This window comes from Siniperca chuatsi, linkage group LG6 (genome assembly GCF_020085105.1).
Source record: "Siniperca chuatsi isolate FFG_IHB_CAS linkage group LG6, ASM2008510v1, whole genome shotgun sequence".
Classification (NCBI taxonomy): domain Eukaryota; kingdom Metazoa; phylum Chordata; class Actinopteri; order Centrarchiformes; family Sinipercidae; genus Siniperca; species Siniperca chuatsi.
The window spans coordinates 26,240,204-26,261,568 of NC_058047.1; the positions used below are offsets into that span (position 1 = coordinate 26,240,204).

The 21,365-nt window shown below is 38.7% G+C and overlaps 1 long non-coding RNA gene across 1 annotated transcript; it reads right to left on the reverse strand.

Annotated features, from left to right (window-relative positions):
* Nucleotides 1–13,560: 13,560 nt before the first annotated feature.
* Nucleotides 13,561–21,365, reverse strand: LOC122877554. Its single transcript, XR_006378278.1, has 3 exons — nt 20,726–21,365; nt 14,136–14,195; nt 13,561–14,016 (listed from the first exon to the last, which is right to left on the reverse strand). It is a non-coding gene; the product is annotated as an uncharacterized LOC122877554 (long non-coding RNA).

Sequence of the window (21,365 nt, forward strand, 5' to 3'; positions counted from 1 at the left end):
TAATATCCCAACCAAAATGTGTCTTCAGCAGCGATGAAATAATGGACGTGCACAAAAACTCCCAAATTTCATGCTAATTACTGGGAGACCTTTCCATGGCCGTGTGTGTGCTTATCACGCTGTACCTGTGTGGCAGGTGATAGAGGTGAGAGCAGAGGCAGCCTACATGGCAGCAGCAGGGCTGATGGAGCAGCTAAGCCTGAGGAGGAGTGAAAGGCGCGGGCCTGGCCTGTGTTGTGTTGCTGGAGACCTAACTGGAGACAGATTAAGGACTGTGCATTTATCTTTGCTTGTAAATGAGTGACTGGCCAGTGTTGTTACTGCCAGGCCAGGGTATTGGAACAAGAGGCTTAAGATGTTATCAGAGAATGCTGTGCCTGCAGGCACTCTGAAGATTATAAGGCATGGAAAAAGACAGTGGGAAAAGTGTTGACAAACAACCAGGGGTTATTTAACATTAATTATATGCTAAGCTAACTCTCTCCCTGACCCATCAACACAAAGCTTATGAGACCTTAGGGGTTCAGCGTCCCTTTGTCAAGGTCAGAAGTCATCAGTTCAGTTTGATTGGCTCTGAGCTTCGTGCGTTAAATAACAATGAGTATCATGATGGAGTAAAACAACAGAGATACAAGACAATTAGGTACTGCAGGAGAAATGGATAGAAAACGGATGGCTCTGGATCTCATTTCTGATTGGCTGATTGATTTGACCGCACAACATCTAAATCATAAATGCCGCAACTGAAAGTAGTGGTCACACATTATTAAACGGGTCTGTTATTTCCTCATAATTTCCTGATAACTTCATGAAACTTTCCTGTAAGGAACTATGTACTTTGGTTCTAATTTGGGGGGAAAACAGAGACAAATTCTGTCAGTTAGTTTAGTTTGTTGTGATGAGTTCAGAAGCAATTGTTGATTTCCTGAGGAATTTCCTTAAAAGAACAGCTGACCTGCTGTGCTCTGACTAAAAAAGTCTAGATTACACTAGTTTAGCACTTAATTGGAATACTTTTTTGGTAGCGTACCGATTGAACACAATGTGTATTTGATCGAAAATGAATTCCAAATTGCATAATTCTTTCCAAGAAACTTACTAGGAAGTTATTAGGAATTCACGGACCTGTGAAATAAAGCATTACCAAAATAGTTACTGATGTTGTGATAGCATCTCCATTAGGTCAAACCAAACCATTGGCTGAATGTTGTAATTAATGGCTTAATTAATGGTTAACAAATAATTTACTAATACTTAATGGATTAGTTGTAAACCAATAATAAGAACCGATTTGGGGTTGCCAGGTTGTGAAGAATCTATGCCTGGTGTTTATCCCCCTCCAGCGGGACACCTGCTTTGTCAGGTACTGTTGACTGCTAATGGACTGTTTGACCTCTGACCTTCTGGATAAGTGCTGCAGAACATCTGGACCAAAATCCAACAGCTTACTTACTTCCTTACAGATTTTTGCTGCTGGCTTATTGGAAAGTAAAAAAACAGTGACTGTTATTATTAATGACATTTATTACTGCAGACATGAAAGTTTATTAGAAAGTAAGACACTCATTATCTTTACTTAATGACTTTATTTGACTATTAATGATTCACCAGCCAGAGGAAGTGTTCACAACCTGGCAACCCGAAAGTTGTTCTAATGAATGGCTTATAACTTACATCAGTAATAATATTAAAGTCATTAGTTATAAGCTATAAACTCTTAATAAAGGGTGTTTTATTAGAACGTGGTACGGTACCAAACATTGGTTTATGCATCGAGACTGTTAGTGATGGCTGGACAAGACCGGGAGCAGTGTGAAAACCTCCACACACATTTGTCAACAGGGATCTATTTCCTTGATAGATAAAAGGATCGGTACAATAATTGGTAAAAGTAGTTTTTCAGCTGTTGGGGAAATGTGTGTGCATTGACTCACAAAACTTTTGGTGACAGCTCAGTAAGCTGAAACCTACTTACCTAACCCACCAGGAACAGCACCATAGATTTTGACGTTGTTGCCAAAGTCAGACCTGCAGGTCACATGACGACCTAGACCTTATTAAAAAGTTGTTTCACACCTCTCTGTGGTGTCTTATTTAATACATATGAAACAGTTTTTTAATACAGCTTTTACTCATTCCACCACCTGTCACTGTACCGCATAGCAGATTTTATGTAAAATTCAAGAATTTGGGACAAACTGTGAAATACAGCATAGAGGCTACAAAAGGCTTCCATGTTCTCAGTGATGGTCTCAGCAGCTTGACATGATTATGCTATATATACAGTATATGTATATAAATATGAATGTGATTTATTGATGTTTAAATGCTACATGTAGCACCATAAGTCACAAATTAGAGGACTTCATACTCGACGTGTTATTAAATCAGACTCGCGACTCAACTTTAATTTGAACGCCCGTGACTCATGACTCACTTTTGGCTCGACAGCAGCTGTGACACCTTGACACCTGTTCTGACAACCTCCCTTTGCCTGGCAGATAAATAAAATACTGTTGTTTTTTTTTTAGTTTTCACATCCACTCTGAACCAAAGCCACCAGCAGCCAGTGAGAATACAGTGTGAATGGAGATTACCTCCTGAAATCTCCTGTATCCCTTCTAGACACCACCCAGCTGCAGAGACAGCTACAAATTGGTATTTGGAAGACATGCTTCTGCAGATAATTAGCTTTACTTTCAAGGATTACACTGTAAACAACAAAACAAGAACTGCAATTTGCAAGACCTGAGGGTTACAGATTGCAGGCAGAAATACTACAACTTCAAACTTTGTACCATTTGAGATTACATAAAGAAAGGTTAGACTAAAGGGATAGTTAGGAAAGCTTTGTAATGTAAAGTAACAGTTTTTAGCTGTGCTTGCATGAGCCTGAGACTGAGGTGCTCCATCACACCTAAATAGTGAATGTGCGCTGGTCCTTTTTTTTCAGAATTTTGTATTTGAGTGTTCTTTCTTCACAACTGAAGCACGTTTTTTTTTTTTTTTTTTTTTTTTTTTACAGAGTTTCTCCAAATAATAAGATAAGAGCAAATGCCCCTGCCTCCAGGATCCCGTTTTTGTTTTCTTCAGACCGTCTGTTTCTGAGTTTCAGACCTGCCAGAAATCACGTGACTCGCAAACTCGCAACTGTGTGGGCAGATCTCTGAAAAGTGGGTTTTGTAAACTCAGCTCTGAAAGAACAGTCTGCAATACTGGTGCAACTGTATAGCCGCAGAAGTTTCAAAATAATGATTTGCCCTTTCGAAACTCAAGTTTCAACGTTTCAAAACTTTTTTCCCAACAAATGTGCACCAGTTTTCAAATCAACATTTACAAGGTTTCAAACCTGGAAAACACACTAATACACCGGGAGAGCACTGACAAATTTGAAACTCTGAAAATGTGTTGGAGAAACACTGTAAAAAAAAAAGAATGCTGCAGTTGTGAAGAAGGAAAACTCAAATACAAAATAATGTTTGCAGAGATTTTACTTTTTTTTTCAGCCTATCAAAACATTCAAAACTTAGGTAATTCTTGCAAAACCTTTTTTATTCAATTTCAAGCTTTCAAACACTGAGTTTCAACCTTTCGAAGCTTTTTTTTTTTTCCAGTTTCAAAATATGACATGATGTTCATCCCACACTCCAGCAGCAGATTTTGCGAAACATGTCTATGATGGAGCTGTGTCACATGGATGGAGTGGTAACAGGTAAGGCCATGTGTATCCTGTGTTGGTGTATTGGCACTGGGCTTCTGTCATGACACCAGCTGACCTCATACTGTAGGTAAGGACTTAGAGAATACGGATACAAGAGATGAAAGAAGCAACAGATGTAAAACCCAGGCTTTTGGGCATTCTGAGCAAGATTATGTTTGCCCTCCTCCCTGTGCCCTCCTCACTGCACTGTACTTCAAATAATCCTGCAGGAGACTGTGGATTGTGTGTTACCTGTTAACTTTACTGCTACTACTCCTTAAAAGAGGTTACAAACTCTGGAAGTGTAAGGGCATAGTGCAACCTGGTTGTGAATAACTCTGCTGATACAGTCAGGTTTTGAAATTTTCATTACAGGTCACAGGGCAGCGGGAGAACATCAGCGTTAGATGTTGTGTTTTGGTGTCAGCCTCTCAGAGTCAAAGAGCAAGGACTCCTTCATACACTCAGCGCTGTCACACAGGGAGGAATCTGATGTAGAAGACAGAGACATACGAATTGCACCGCACCTTCAATAGACCCATTCAAGACACATTCTTTTTTTAAGTAAGCTCCATAGCTGTGATGATAATAAATATTCATTGTCATTATGAGAATTTATGTTTTCTATAGATATTGTGTAGTTTCCAATGCATTGCCTGCCCTTTCCCAGGTGTTGGCATTTTTGTTTTTTTTGTAAAATTTGGCACAGATATGCATGGTGCCCAGAGGATGAACCCTAACGACTTTAATCATCCCCTGACTTTTTATCTATTAATAAAATCCAATGAAATATCATAACATCCACTGGACGGATTGGCACAAAATTTAGTACAGACATTCATGGTTCCCAGATGACGTATCCTAATGACTTTGGTAATCCCCTGATTTTTCCTTTAGCGCCACCATGAGGTTTGACATTTGGGGTTTTGGGTGAAATGTCTCGACAACTACTGGATGGATTGCCATGAAGTTCTGTACAGACATTCATGTTCCCCTCAGGATGAACTTTACTCACAGCTGTTTATTTTTGTGGATATCATTTTGCATGTCTGTGGTGAGGCTCACTAAATGCGCTGGTAGTTCAGAAAACAGTAAAATGACAATAAGGACAGTGTGGAGAAACTCACTGTGTGCTATGTATGCCACCAGTGATACTTCCCATCTATTTATATGTCCCTATGCCCACATTTATTCACATTTCATGACCTTTTTCTGTTGTCGATAGTCATTCTATGAAACGTAGGAAATCACTAACTGAAGCAGGCATTCCTGGCTAAGAGAAATATAACAAGTTGATGACAGGTAAGGGAGCACGAGACTGTAATCACGGTCACACCCAAGACTGTAAACACATGGGTCATGTGAACAATCTGCCACAAATTTTCAGGAGACACTACCAGTCTGCTGTTGATGCTCGGACAGCAGATGTTCATATCTGCCTTGGGAAGCAAAATTGCTCTAATCTGAACAAATTGTCTGCTAAAAATTCTGGTGGATTTGACTTATTTTAAAAACTATATGAAGTCATTTTAATGGCAATTAATTATCTGCACCGCACACAAAATACCACTGCAGTATACACCTGTGACCTAGCTGTAATCTCTTTCGACTTTCATGTGTGGACAGAAGCTTTGATGTGATGAAATTAATGGCTTGTATCCTCTGCACATACACTATGGTTCCTATCCCACAGCCATCTCACACATGACAAATGACTCCTTTACTGTGGATGCATACAGTATAATTGTTGGCCTCTCTGTAATGCTGTTTGCTGTTGCATATTTTCCACTGCACAGACTTAATGAGGAGACCAGTTGGAACAAGAATTAATGGGAGAGGTGGTTTTGTCTGTGTCTGTGTCTATTTTTAGCATGGAAATATTGATAGAAATTTGTTTTCATTCTGACATAACATTACTAAAGTTTTCCTATTCAATGTTGAAATATGTATTATTTATAGCTATGAATAGAGTGGTTGTGAACATTCCTTTAGAAAGGATTTTGGAGTAATTATTTCCATTTTATGCTACTTTATACTTCTACATTTTAGAAGTACATGTTTTGGGCTTTTTACTCCACTACATTTATCAGTTGTTACTTTGCAGATCAAGATTATACATACACAACATATGAATATCATATAACATATGCTTTTGTATAGAGTAAACCACCCAAGAGGTGATATATATATATATATGGAACTGCTTTTTCTCATCAGATCAGTGAAATTTGCAGCCATGTTCACAGGGGATCTTCACAATAGTTGCTACCTGCACTAACAAAAAGATTAGACAGAAAGATTTTAAGAATGTGCACAAAATGTGTAAAAATATTTTTCTTTTATTCTGTACAAAATGTGCAAAAACACTTTTTGAAAAATCTTCATTGATCTTAATCTGATCAATATGGTCAGTATAGTCATTGTGTAGCCAGTAGATTTTGACTTGACATAGTTGGAGCTTTACAGGTGTTACTGATAACATTAACGATGGCTGGCGAAGCTAGCTAGTAGCCTACAGCCCTTATCTGACCAAAAAGTTACCATAAGTGATCAGACTGTAAGAGGATGTCTTGTTTTTTTAATTTATTGTATGTTTTTGATATATTTCCAGACTTTTCCAAACATATACTTGTACTTTCATAACATCATTGAAATGAGAGGGTTGTGCTTCACCTCAGGTACATGAAGAAAAACTTTTAGTCTTTGACAGAATGTGATGAATATGCTGCATTTTCTCAACATTAGGTTAATTACTGTAATTTGTAACAAATAGATTGAGCAGGAATTCAGGTGGCTCTAAGGCAAATACTGGATCTAGTAAGGTCCTGACTAAATATGAGCAATATCGCACAGCCACAGCGTACAGATCATTTATTTGACATGTTATCGTGTTGAGGGTAATCAGAGCTGTGGTTAAAAAAATTATGGCCTACTGATTTTGATGGAGTTTGTTTATTATTCCTTTCTTTTTCAAAATTTCAACATTTGACAAGAGTTACTGACTTTGCTGTAGACGGAAGGTTTTCATAATCATTACCTGTTATTAAATCCCAAAATCTAGACAAACATAACATGTTGCACTCCTGTTTCACAAGGCCGCTGTACACTTGTAAAGGTTAGAGGATGTTATCAAGTTCTTTGCTCTCCTCAGGCACCACCCAAAATTCATTTCAGCCGTTTGCAACCTTCAGCAACGCTCAACCGCATTTCCCTCACCCCTTTATTCCTCAAAGCAACATGAAACAAACCAGAGAGCAAGCAATTTTATTGTTCAGTGGTATCTTTAATTGTGATGAAAAAGGATTATGTAGATTTCTGTAAGCCCCCCTGACAAGACATATTTTAAAGTGAATAGGCCATAGAACAGGAATATGTGTCAGTGGTGGAGGCTTAGTGGAACGTCTTCTCAATAATAGGGTAATCCTGGAGTCTAGGGATCCCTCATTTACCTTCTCAGCCGAGAGACGATGTGCACTGGTCTCCAATTATAGCCCATGGTCTCTTTAAAGACAAAGGAAAGGACTCAGACTGTGTGACTTAATGTCATAAAGATATTGCCTTTATCTTTATTACTTCTTCCAGTATAGAGTAGCTTTGCCAAGAAAAAAATGAACCTTTTTCCAGAAAAACAAAGAAACAAACAATAATGTAGCCCTACACTGCAGTTTAGATTATATTTAGCAGACACCTTTGTCCAAAGTGATTTACAATAAGTGCATTCGGCCTCGATAGGAACAAGAGCTAGATGCCAAACCTCACAGTTATAATTGGTATTTATTACTTATTAAAGGTACAATGTGTAATTCCTGGCCACATGCTCCAAACATATAGGGGGCAGCATTGTGCAAGAGTTGCATGATTTACTAATTGCAGCGATGACACAGTTCAAGATTGTGTACAGTTAGACATGCGTAATAAACCTTGCAGTGTCCTCAAAAATGGATAGCGAACTTTCCAAACTTCCAATCTTGCCTCACCTCATAAGTAATGCCAACTGGTTACAATATGGTGAACACAGAATCACAGAGTCTGATGTGTCACAGATGTTTGAAACGACACATCGAGCTGAAGCGTCCGACCAGTCTTGGGAAATATCTGCGATTGAATGTCGATCACAAGAAATCATTAAAGGGTAAGACCACGAGCCAACAGTCGCAAAGTTCTACTTTGAACTAGTTAATTTTTTGGTATTGTGAACTTAGTTCAAAATTCTAATTGTGAACTATGAACATGAACCAGTTCATTTTAATCTGTGTGAACTGAACTTTGAGCTAGCTCTTGGCTATCGTATAATCTTCACATGTGGAGTTGGCCTATAGTTTATAGTTATAGCTTGCTTAGCTCAGTATTAGCAAGACCATAGTAGCAAGAAAACAGCCACATCAAAACCATACATAGACGCCATTTGGAATGTTTTTCGGTAGAGTTTGTGTTGTCATTACTTGCACTAAAGATATGTTTCTCTGAACAACTAACGTTAGATGTTACTTACCAGACTAAAAGAAACGTTGCGAGTTCATACCGCACTGGACACTACAGTCACTCACTAGTCACTCGTGTCTCGAGGCACAAGTGGTATTACAGCACAGGACGGGCCGGGGCTAGCAGGTTAGCATGCTAATTGCAGTAGATATCTCTGCAACACAATACATAGATGTCTTTGACATGACGTTAGAACTGTTACTTCTTCACATTCTGTTGATAAGGTTAGTTTATTTTTTTTATGTTGTAAACTAAAATTCTTAGAAATAAAGCAACTTGCTGGAAACCATTAAATAAAAACAACCCACACTCTGATAGATGTCTGTCAGCTCTAGCTGACTAACATGACACATACAGTTTCAATGAGAAATGGCAGCTATGGCAGTGATAATGCTAACCAAGACTACACAAAGTTAGCTATACAGGTTGTGAGAAATTACGTCTGTATCACATACCATCAACGGGCGGCAGGGGTTAAAAGCACAGAAGCCCCCCTCACACAAATAACGTTAGCATAAAAAAAAGTAACGTTAGCATAGCTTAAAAACATTAGCTTAGAAATTCCTGCTGTTTGCACAGAGGCTCACCCTCATTCTGTGTAACTAGAATATTTCTCCTTCCCACACTGAAACTTAAATGTGCATCAAACTGGTCATCAAAGCATTGATCATAGAGCCTGACAAACATTTGCACTATCAATTAAACAGCCTTAATTTCACAGTAACAATGTGAGCTCTCTTAGCTTAAAACGGACGTTTCTTCCTCACCAGTTTCTGTGCAAAACTATCCACCTCATTAAAATCCAGGCCTCTGACCAAGTTGTTAGATGCTAGTAGCTAATTATGCACTGTTAGCTTACAGGGAGGTTTTCTTCTGGGGATATTGAGCATTTTCCACCCATTATTTGTGCCATTTGTGCAGTTAATGGCACAAAAAAACTTGTCATGTTGATCTCCTCATAAGTTCTCACTCATTCCAGTTTGTTTTCAGCCCCCTGCATGCATGCACGTCTCAAGATGTCGTCACTCAGAAACTCGTCTATAAAATCAGGGTAATGAGACATTTGGATAGATACTATTGCAGCTATGTGATGTGTTTGACCACCTGCCTCCTAAAATGGCACCTCCTTGGTTTCTCTTTGGAGCCAAACAAGTTCTCTGTGGCCTTTTTTTTTGTTTAGTTTAACAAACATCAACTTTTGTGCAAAATTTTTTACAAGATATCCACAATTCAATAAGACTGAGAAAACTGAGAAAAGCTAATTGAAACAAGAGGCTCAGTTTGCATGTGGGTGCACGCTGTTTTAGTCCTCTAACTTGGCTGAAACTAGTGATGGGAATTACAGCTCTTTGAAGGGAGCCGGATCTTATGGCTCCATTCCTTTCCAAGTGCTGGCTCTTTTGTCTCCCAAACGGCTCTTCATTTAGTACCACTTCTGCTGGCCACTGACTAAGTTACATTCTTATTTGTTGTAAGACAAAAATTATGCAAGATTCTTCATCTGCAAAACATTGAAATATTCTGTCGTATTGATGGTTAAAAAGTGGGATATGTCAAGAAAAACTATCCTAGTTGGAAACAAAAATAGCACCCTACTAATGGAATAGTATGGTCAACAAATAATTACATAGAGCCAACTCGTTTGCGACCAACACATCACTAGCTGAAGCAATAAGGAATGAAAAGAGCTGTGTGATTTGTGTAAAGGATAAACAGAGACTAAGACTAATTGCTGCTGGAGGTCAGCATTCCAAATACAATTCAAAGCACAGGGCGTTGCCATAAATTTATAGCAGTCACAGTTATTTAATAACCTGAATAGGCAATTTCGCAGTGAATCTGCAGAGAAAGGGGACATGAAAAGTTGTGAAGAATTGATGATGGACTCTTTGAGAGTGAGCGAGATAAAATTGACCATGAAATCTGGAGCTTAGAATTAAATTGGTCGGAAGAAGAGGGGGGCGAAAGGTGTGAGGTGTGAAGACACAAGTGTCTTTGTGAAAATGCCAAGGTTAATTTGCACATCAGTTAAATGCGTAATTAAATAGTAGGAAATCTGTTTGGACAAAGGAGCCCCTAATAAGGAGAAGCTCTCCCTTGTGTAGATTTATCAGGACATGGCAATTTGAAAGGCCATGTTTATTTTGCAAAATCAAATTGTTTGCCCATTGTTGTGTATATTCCACATATATTTACAATACTGTATTTTGTTATTTGAATTGTTATTAAAGACTACAATGTTTTATTTTTAGTATGAAACATTATTAGGATGGACCTAAGGAGACAGGATGTATTTGCTGACCTGTGAGAGGTTGGCTAGGTCAAAAAATCTATCACTGCACGTTATTGAATATTGGACAAAATAATATTTGCATTCTGTATTTGCCTCTCGCTGTAGTAGTTCTCATTGATACTGGTGGAGTCCATCTTTTCCACGTGGGATTCAAATTGCGGACCCATGCACAAGGGATTTATAGGAAATGATATGTGCACATATACAGGACATGATGTGGTGGACAACATGTAAACAGATACACAAGGAGCTCTTCTTCTATAGTATTTCTGACAGAGTAGCTGCTCACGGCATTTTGCTGCCCCCAGTGATTGATATGTGCCATTTGGAATGGAACTCCAGGACCTGTATTAGTAAAACGCACCTGCCAGGATTGATAAAACTTTTTTGATGTATTTTTGTCTTTTTTTGCCTATATGGGCAGAGAAAGAAATCACAACCGATTTATAAATTGCTACAGAACTCATTGTCCCATCTTCCCCCAAACCTGAAACTTTTTTGCTCAGTCATGGTCATACTGTATCCCGTAATAACAGAATAGGTATAAAAAATACCTACAATATCAATTCTTTTTAAGTTCCCACATAGTTACCCCCTTATTCCCTTATTTCACATCTTGTTCCCTTGTACCTGCATGCATGTATTGGTATGTACTGTAATGGTACACTGTGTACAAAAAATTACACTGTAAATTGGGAAGAACAGACACCTTCAGAAACTACTTGGTTAGGTAGTAGAAAGTCACGTGACGTAAGTGACGTAAAGTAACTTAAAACTTTAAATAATTCAATGTTAACTTTTGGTTACACCCGGGACACGAACCCCAGTCTCCTAGGTCAAAGTCCTGTGTTTGTCTGTTTTGTGGTTATTTAATTGTAACTTTGTTTTGGAATATGGGAATACGTACAAATAAAGCACCTTTACTATTTCAGCAGATATAAGTATTCATAATAATAATCTGTCCTGAAAAGGGTGTAGACAACCACGCACCTCCTTTGATCCATACAGACTTAACAGTCACCAAAAATGCTTGACGCACAGAACTTACATCTACAGTGCATCTAAGGTATTGAATCATTTCACCCAATCATATTCACCCCTAGCTGGAGCTACTGTATATGACTAACTAGTTGGTGAATTATTGAAACTCCAGCAGCAGTCTACCCTGCTCAGATGGGGCAGAGTCGGAGATGGATCAACCAACTTATCCGAGATTGCTTGATTCAAAAATGGGTGTTATAAAATCAATAAAATCAACCGTCTCATTAACATGAGATGTCATCTACATCAAAGTCACTTCCTTGACTCTGTCACTTGAAAGAGTGTGGTTAGGACCAGAGTGCAATCCATTGCCCGGGGGGGGGGCCTTTGTGCATCATGGTAATAAAGAACAAAAAAGGCCAAAACCTTATGCTATTAAATAGATTCACCAAAACCAATTGTAGTATATTAGCTTGGAAATGACACAGAGGAACTGACGAGAGTTTTTAGTAGCAGATGGAGTTCCCCCATACCATGAAATTTGTATACTTGGCTACTAAGAAAACAATTCTTGCTGGTACGTTGAGCAGCCTTCCTGTTTTCACTGAGAAAGTGACACTGGGAGAGTGAGAGAGTGTGAAGCCTCTTTAATTGCCTTCGGTCACCCACAACGTTGAACCGGAGCGCCACGCAGCTTAGCAAAGGAACCGGGCAGAGGGCCTGATAGATATTTTATCGCCCAAGTTAACGGTTAATGAATTCCCAAAGTGAAATCTGTCACTTCAAAAATAAAGAGGAAGGCAAATTAAAGGGAGATAGAGAGAGACAGGGGAAGAAAGGAACTGGAGAGGGTGACACAGTTTTAAAATGCCCTATCTTTTGGCCATCCCCGGTTTTTCAATGGAATAAAGAAAACTCAGCCTCTTTCTTCTCCTCTTTTCTTCCCCCACTTCTTTATTTCTCCCTCCCATCCTCCTATCTCTCACTCCGCTTTTCTCTGAAAAAAATTCTCATGAATGATTTATATGTGTCTTGTTATCAGCAACGATTTCTATAGACCCCAACGCATTCACCAAGACATTTGTGGCGTAATTGTTAATTTTAATGCCATAATGGCTTCAGATGGGAGCTCTGATTAGACATTTATTACACAATTAAATGAAACATACTCAAGAATCACAAAAGCCTTCCGTAATTATTTCAGGCCATTAATAAAATGGGCATTAAATTATATTGGACACAAAAGAGAAGTGAAATAGATTTCCATTAGAGCAATAGAGGCAGAGAGGGGTAATAGATCCTGCCTGAATTCACTCTGAAATTAATTGTTGCCCAGCCTATTTCCACACACAGTGGAATAAATGAATGAGAAAAGAGAGGAAGAGAAGAACGAGTTGGTGGCCGTGAGAGTGAGGGGAGAGGGTTACATTAAGAGCCTCTGATAAAAAACCTTTTGTTTGACGTACTACAATGGACCCTCAATTCAAGAGAGAGAGAGAGAGAGTCAGACCAATTTCAATCTTAGTCCACCCCTCCAGAGTTCTGAGTCGAGGTTATATCCCCTTTTCAAGTTTTGTTTGCTTTTGAATAAACAGCTATCAAAGATCCACCTGCGAATGCTATATCTAAATGTGACACCTATTAGAAAGCAAGTGGGTCAGAACGTGAGCCAAAGAAATCTGCTATTTAGAAAAAACGTGGAACAAATGCATATGACAGGAAATCAATCTCTTCTTTCATTAATAAATGACCTGCCGGGTCCAAAGCAGAATCTTTGACACTTTCACCTTCCAGCTATAACATGATGGAGGTCAAGTTCGATAGACTAATTCAATCAAAATCTTTATCTTTAAGGAAAAAGGTCAGATTTTTACAAAAAGGAGCTTTTCTTTGAAATAATACAATTGTGATTATATTATATGATTATATACTGTGTGTACAAACTAATCTGTACCTTATACTATATACACACTAGAAAATGAAAAATGGTAATGCTACTGTATATAACAAACAAAAGTCTAAGTTTTACATGGCTATTTCTAAGATAATCTATTTTTGTGAAGTATCTTAAATGTAATGTGAAGTCAAGAATAAAAAAGAGCACTTACAATGGAAAAATTAACAGAATTTATTTCCCCCATCTCTGAACAGTAAGATTTTGACAGTTAAAACACATCAAAGCCCAACGTATGGCAAAGACTTTCTGAAACCATTTCCAATGGGAACTCTAAATTGAACCGTCTTTTGAACTAGCGGTCTCTTGAGATCTTCTGTAAAAGTCTAAAAGAAATGGAAACTGATAACTCGCAAGGCTCGAACAGATCATTCAACAAAAATTAATTAATCATTCACTGATACAGATTTGTAGAATTGTCATTTTTTTCTTCATCAGTCTGTCTGGCTTCAAAAGCTTTTACATTCTTTAACTGTCTCTTTCATTATTTCACATTTGAGCTGTCTCTGTTTTTGATTTTACAATACCTACAGTCGAGCTCAGATTTCACAAGCAGCTGTTTGTCCAATAAAGGTTTCCCCACTTCATTATTCAGAATGCAAATTCCTGTAAACAAAACAGGGAGAAAGGGTACACGAGTGGATTGATTGATATGTATAATTCTGAGACATTCAAGAGTAGCACTGTGGAATATTGATTTTCAATTTCAGTTTTGAATTCATCACCTGACTCACGGGAGCTTTGCACCATGTCTTGAGGTTCAGGTCTCAGACTCAGTGGTAGCCCTAGGCGAGAGATAAAAAAAGAGAGATTGTGTAAAAAGAAAGCTATTCACAATGTTAAAAGGAATATGGGTATAAGATGTTTGTTGTTGTATGTTGTATGTTTTAGCATTGTATTGGGATTATTGACCTACACAAATATAGTTGAATCTGGCTTTTACTCGACCCTCTTAGTATGTAGCTCTACAGTTTCACAGGGCAGTAGACCACCAAGATGTGTTTTCTCATTTGTTTTACCACTGGTTGTTCACACTATAACATAACCACCAAATCCTATAAATAAAAACATTATATTTCACAATGTTCTCTGTTGTATTTTTTAAAAAGCATTTTCCAATAATTAAAAAGGACTGACAGAGCCTGTCAATGCTGGGCACTCACTCCAACAGACAAATTACGTCCACTGATGAGATATGGCTTCAGGCTGTAATGAGAGGTAATGAGTGAATATAAATGTGTCATAGGTGTTATCATGGACATTTTACTTAAAAAGAACAGCTGTTATTTAATTTGAAAATTCCCCCAAAACAGAATGTCGTGTAATGGTGAATAACATTACAGTTGTGATTTGTGAGCCAGCTGTTGTCAGAGCTGAGTCCTGTACATCATGATTTTGTTAGCCATGATGGTATTTAGTAATTAATATACCTCAAGCTTTGTGTGGCATTAAGAAAATGGAAGTTCTTCAAAATAATGTTTTTCATTGTACAAGTTAAAACAGATTAATGTATGAATAAAATATTCAAATAAAATAAAATAAAAATGAAATCAACAGAAAAGATTAGTCCAGTTTTGTGTTAGGCAATTAACACAAAAGTGGACTCATCATGTAATCAGGATTCTGAGAGAGGTGTGTTCAATCAGTTCAATCTGTTGGTCTTTCTCAATGTGCATTCTTTAGCAGAATTCTATGCCTGCTTGTGCCAGAGCTCAGGAAGGACAGATGAGGACTCTGGTTGTGACAGGAACCCTTTTCCTAAGGATGATGTGTTTCTTGCAAGCAGTTTGATGTCCATAGGTTTCTCGGGATGACTCCAATGGAAGTTGGTAATAGGATCCGCATCCAAGATGGGCAAGAAAGTATCCGGGAGCATTCTTTGGAACCCCTGCCACAGCAGTGCACCCTCAGCAGGCAGTGGACAATGTAGGTGGGCTGACAGTCAATGAGGCATAATGGCAGTGTTGGCTTGGGAACTGAGGTCAGGGGACTGGTGGAGACTTAATGGCTTGAGCTGCCAAAATCTGACTGGACCTGGGTAGTTCAACTAGACAGTAGCAGAAACTTGAAAGGACAATCATTTGGTGACCTGCTGAAAACCTGGGAGATCTTTAGTGCAGAACTATACCTTCTGCTGTGGACCATGATGTACTGCAGGCCTGCTGTTCAAAATGAGATTGCTGTTGTTCTCTGGTATCATAGCACCGTGGACAATAGCTTTTTTCAAGTTTGACTGACAAATGCCAAAGCACTGTCCCATATCCACTTCTTGCTCCTGCCCTAGGAAGAGAGGGGGTCGGTAACCCAGGAACAAAGGTCAGTTCACACAGATTAAAATGAACTAGTTCAAGTTCATACACAATTTTGAATTTTGAACTAACTTCACAGTACCAAAAAATGAACTAGTTCACCTTCATCTGTTTTTTCCTTTAAAAAATGCTGTGGGTTTGACTTGGGTGGAGGAACTTTGCGGCTGTTGGCTCGTGGTCTTACCCTTTAATGATTTCTTGTGAACGTCATTTGCTCGTAGATATTTCCCAAGACTGGTCGGATGCTTCAGCTCGATGTGTCGTTTCAAAAATCTGTGACCCATCAGATTCTGTGACCCAAAACACCGGCATAACAGGTGCCGTAAAACACAGTGTGTGAGCGTTCATTAGTTGCAAACAAATACGTTTTGTTCACCATTCACCAAAAACCCGAGCACGTGCAATGAACGGCACTCTTTGAGCGCGTTCATGCACAACACTGGATACAGGAGTACTCAGATCCTAAAGTCGACTGCTCCAAGTGGTAGATTCCTGGACATCAGGAAGTGGAAGTACCCTCAAGGTCCTTGTTGAAGTGTTCCATCACCCTTGGAGGAGATGATGATGGTTTATTCTGATGGCTGAAAACCAGTGAGCATGTCAGTGGAGATGTGGGACCATCATGGTTCCACATCAGGCAGAGGCAGAATGTGTGGACATTTGCCTCAATTGAATGCCATCAGGACCATTGCTGGTGGAAGGAACGCGTGCAACGGACAATAAGATGACAGGTGAGGTTGGAGGAATTGGCCCATTGGAGGACCTGCGTTTGCACAGTTGTGGATGAGGTGGGGGAACGCATCAGTCCTCTTGGACAGTGTAAAATTAAACAGGGAAATAGTCCAACTTTGCTGTCTGGATGAAGGCTAGGTTCCTGTGGTCAGTCCAAGGGTGTTTTAGTTTTTCCAGCCAGTGCTTCCATTCTTCCAGGGCCTCCTCCATAGTCTGCATCTCCCAGTGGCTGATTTCATAGCTTTGTTTAGCAGATTTAAGGGAAAGGAAGGAAGGCACTGAGGCGTCTAGATGAACCAATATGGCAGCAGAGTTACAGTGCCATTTAGGGGCATCATAGGCTCTGCCTCAGAGGTCCCTCTGTACTACTGCAGATACCCTGAGTCATCACAGGGTGTAGCAACAGTGCAAAATCACAAAGAAAAAATAGTTTAGTAGAGCTTCTTTTGAGTGGTTGTGGCCACCCAGACATCATGTTAACTTAATCTGAATCTATCTTTACACTGCCCTCAGAAATTATGTAACCATTACAAAGACAGCAGAGACATGGAAGCTATGTCTCTAGTCCTTGAATCAAGCTATTTTTACAGGAGACACTGCAGGGCCTGGCATACCAATTGGACATGCTCATCTTTGGAGCTCCAGTAAGTGATCAAGGTGTCACCATACACACAAAAACAGATTTGTTGATCAAACTCTCAAGACATCATCAGCCAGAAACGGATCAGACACTAGACTCAGTCTGTGAAGAAGAGCTGGATGGATCTTGTATAGGGTAGCTTAATAGAATAGTATTTCTATCAGAAGAGGGAGATTATTATACTTTATTACTAATATTATACTTTTATTATACTATAATATTATACTTTTCTTACCCTGTTCAACTTGTAAAGTTTGTTGTGTTGTTTGTTTGTGGCGACACTGACAAATTATTGTGGCTGAAGGGCATAAGTCGATCAAGCAGCGCTTACAGACCAAAGCAACAATTTTACATTGATTGGTTCATTATCTTGGCACTATAGTCAAATATTTTATTGGATGCTGTTTGAGACCCTGTCACTATAGAATCTGTTGATTGAAGAGACATGGGCGCACACCATGTGGATGCCCATGGTTACCATAGTAACAGTCAACAACATCGAGTTGTCAACTTACTGAGTGGCTTAGACAGCTGCAAGCGTTAAACAAAATGTTAAATGCTGTCATCAAAAAATGGTTCACTCAGTGTCAGAATCGATGCTTAGTGTCCAACTGTTCATTTTCCAAAGTATGTCCTAACAGTGAACTTATGCTTTGTATGGCATGAAACTGTTCCAAAATTAGCCCAGTTCTGTAACAATTTTTAAAATATATTTAGTGTATAATTTATATATATGCGCATCACTATTTATTGTATTGTTTTATTCTGAATATACATTATTAAATGTATTATTTAGTAGTTTATTATTTAGTTTTAGTTCAGATTCTCATTTATACACTGTAAATCTTATCTAGTGAGTCACAGTCTCATGAAAGGCTCAAATCCCCCTGCAAGGAAGGCCAGCTCTAAATGAGTTTTTTTCCTCTTAATGAAGGTCAGGAGAGAGCCACATCTTTCCTTTTGTGATAATTTATCCCTATCTCCTGTTATCTCTTTTGCCCCTTTAATCCTAATTGTATTGTATAATTGTGTGATGTGGACCTCGTGGTCTTTGAAGTATTGCCCCTATCCTTTCATTATTACCTGATGCCTTGAACCTTTGTTAATTTTTTTCCTGCTCTGCTCTGTACTATCCAGTGTGGCACAATAAAAGCGAGAACAGCTTAAGTTTTTAAAAGATTTTATTCAAGTCTGATTTTACTATCTTACTGAGAAATTGTCACCTCAAAGATATGATATATATGTACATTTTCTGTAACATATGCCCCATGTTGCAAATACGTCTCACATACCGCTCATTGCTCTTTTCATTGCTTCTCAGTGTCAATGAATGGTACTTGTAAGCGGATTATGTAAAAAGGTCTACAGTATTATGTGCTGAATTTGAGTTTTGGAATTATTTCTGTATCGGTGAAAGAAAGCCTTTTGGTGTATAACATTGCAAGTGTAATTATCAACAATTCAAGTGTATGTTTACATTTTTGTAGCATTTCCAGGGACAACATGGTGATCAGTATAAACTAGGGACAGATGCCTTGACCATGAACACTCTGTATTTGAATGTGAAAATATAAATGAGGCAGATAGAATACTTTCTGTAAACATGGATGAAAAAAGATGTGTGTTATGTACTGTAGCTGTTAAATGGTTCCATTTTCTTGTAGAGGAATCTGAGCAGTGACATGTGGGGGCTCGGTATCCTGATTGCACAATTCTGCTCAATGAGGGAGGGAGTGAGTGAGTGAATTACAATGACTTTTATTTTTCTCTTCGAAAACTTTGAATATAGATCAGACACAAAAAGTGAAAGCTTCGTCTGCGTGTGTGCGCACATGCATTTCTTGACTAATCTAAGTTCATTCAGAGTTAGTCAAAAGTGAAGGTGTTGCACAGTAATTTGAACTTTCCAAGGGGAACTCAGTCCAGATGGTCAAGACTGCAATGTTTAGAAAAGGTTCCGTCTGTGGAATCAGTGAGGCAAAACTGTAAATAGCAGTTGCTAATTGCTGGTACAATGTTATCAGTGTAACTGTCCTAAAATCAGGAGGCACATGGTTCAAGTATCTCACTTTGCTTTGTGTGTTTTTTTCTTTTCACAACTTTTGTGTCCTATATTATCTCCAATGTAGTCTGCAGTCATCTATCCATAAAGTCATCCATATATCAGTGCAAACAGTTCATCTTGTAAGCAATTATTAGACATAACAACATAGGAGGTAATGCTATAATATATACTATACTGACAAAGCACCGGCTGATTTACACTGATGCTAAAGTAAGGGACAGAGAGTTAGGCATATTTTGATAACATAAAAATGTGTTTCTGATAATTTACGCTGCCATAATTTATTAGTGCTAAATGTGGTTTAAGAGTAGTTCTTCCACACTGTGAAAAAAATAGGCTTAAAAACATCCTGCTGGGAGTTTAGGAAAGTTGTAGACCATGTGAGTTGTCTCAGTTTCTAATATTTTATTTATTTTATTTTTTTTTTTTACAGAGAACCATAGCTAAATAGGATGGAAATACAATAAAAGGCATTGAAATGTCAACCCTAGCTTTTAAGAGTTTTTGAGGGAGGACGCAAGTGTGCAGTGAAGAAAACCTCTTACCGCTTCAGCACCATGGACAGTTACGGTAGGGGAGCTTACCTCAGTGCTCTCCACGGGAGCCCAACTTGGCTAATAGGCTCTCTGTGTGTCAGGCCGCTCCCCATTCACTTTTTAAGGCGAGATGGATGGACATGTGTCCTTAGATAATCCTAGTTTTGTGTGCATGTGTGTGTGTGTGTGTGTGTGTGTGTATGTATGTATGCGCGCGTGCATGGGTGTGAGGGGATGGGGGGTCTCACGCGCGTGCCAATGAGTGTCTGGCTGTGTGTGATTTGAATTTGTTGTTTAGAAACACCAAGTCATTTTGAGTTATAACAGGTTCAAATAAACTTTCACCAGTCGTTAAGTGTAGAATTATTAATAGCAACAGCTGACTGACACGTTGCTTTCACTTTAACAGGCTTTTCTAAATCAAATAAATCAAATATGTTTGAATGGATATTATATTCTTATTTTTCACTTTTTTTTCAGCTCACTGTCGGCCTGTGTTGTGACAATCAAATATTTTTCACATTTCAAAATGTCTGAAGTTTGGAGATGGAGAGAAGTTTCTGGCGACGGGCAACCAGGTGTAAAACCACAAATATTTTATTTATAAATGTGATTTTATATCTCAGACAGTGGGCTGTGTCAAATGCACTAACGATCATATTTGAGAAAAACTGAAGAGGAACAGCCGATGGAAAAAAAAATAATCATCTCAATCCCTGACAAATTAAAACCTATTGCATTTCTCATTATCCCGTTAAATTGTCGAGGGAACTTTCAGGCGTGCATTTATTAGACAATCAGTTTTTGAATAAGAAACATAGTTGACTTCTCCCTGGTGAGTAGAGGGCTCAGCCCCTAAAATAATTTCCTGTTATCTAATTCATTGATCTTAAAATGAAGCCGAAGCTGGTGTAGGTACACAGCCGCCTAAACGCTACATGTCAAATTGCATACGCCGTTCAGTGAAAGATAGCACAACACAATTTAAAACTTCAAAATACGCTGAAATATACAGTCCGAACATGCAATATACCTCGCGGTTGCTGATGAGCATCATTGCCTGCCGACCGGGAGGATTTGAGGAGCTTTTCCTTCTCGCAGGCATCCGGTCGGCGCTTGTATTGAAAAAAGTCGGGGGCGTCCTCAGCTGTGGGCTACATTGTTCTGCAGGTCGGGGTGAGGAGGATTTTTCTCCCAAAACGGGCTTTTTTTTTTTTTTTTTTTTTTTTTTAACGATAATTTCAGGCTTTCTAAAGAAAGATATGATGCAAATCTTCCTGTCAAGCCACCGATTGACGCATGCGTGTGTGAGGAAACAGGCGGCGGAGAGAGAGAGAGAGCGTGAGAAAGACACACGGAACATCAGAGGCACAAGAATAAACTCCATTTTCTCCTTACAAAAATAAAGTGACTTTGGCTTTGACGGGATAATATCTTAATGTTAGTGCTGAATACATATGCCCCGTCAATGTCTAGATTGTTTTTTTTTTTTTTTTTGCCTGACATTTCTGAGGTAGAGTTTTTAAAGTATTTTATGTATTTATTTGGCACGCCAGCACGCCAGTGTGGTGTGGTGACACGTTAAAGAAACTAAAATCATCTCTGAAGTGCCGTGTGTAGCCTGTCTGTGTGACACACACACACACAGAAAGATGAGATGATAAATGCAATAA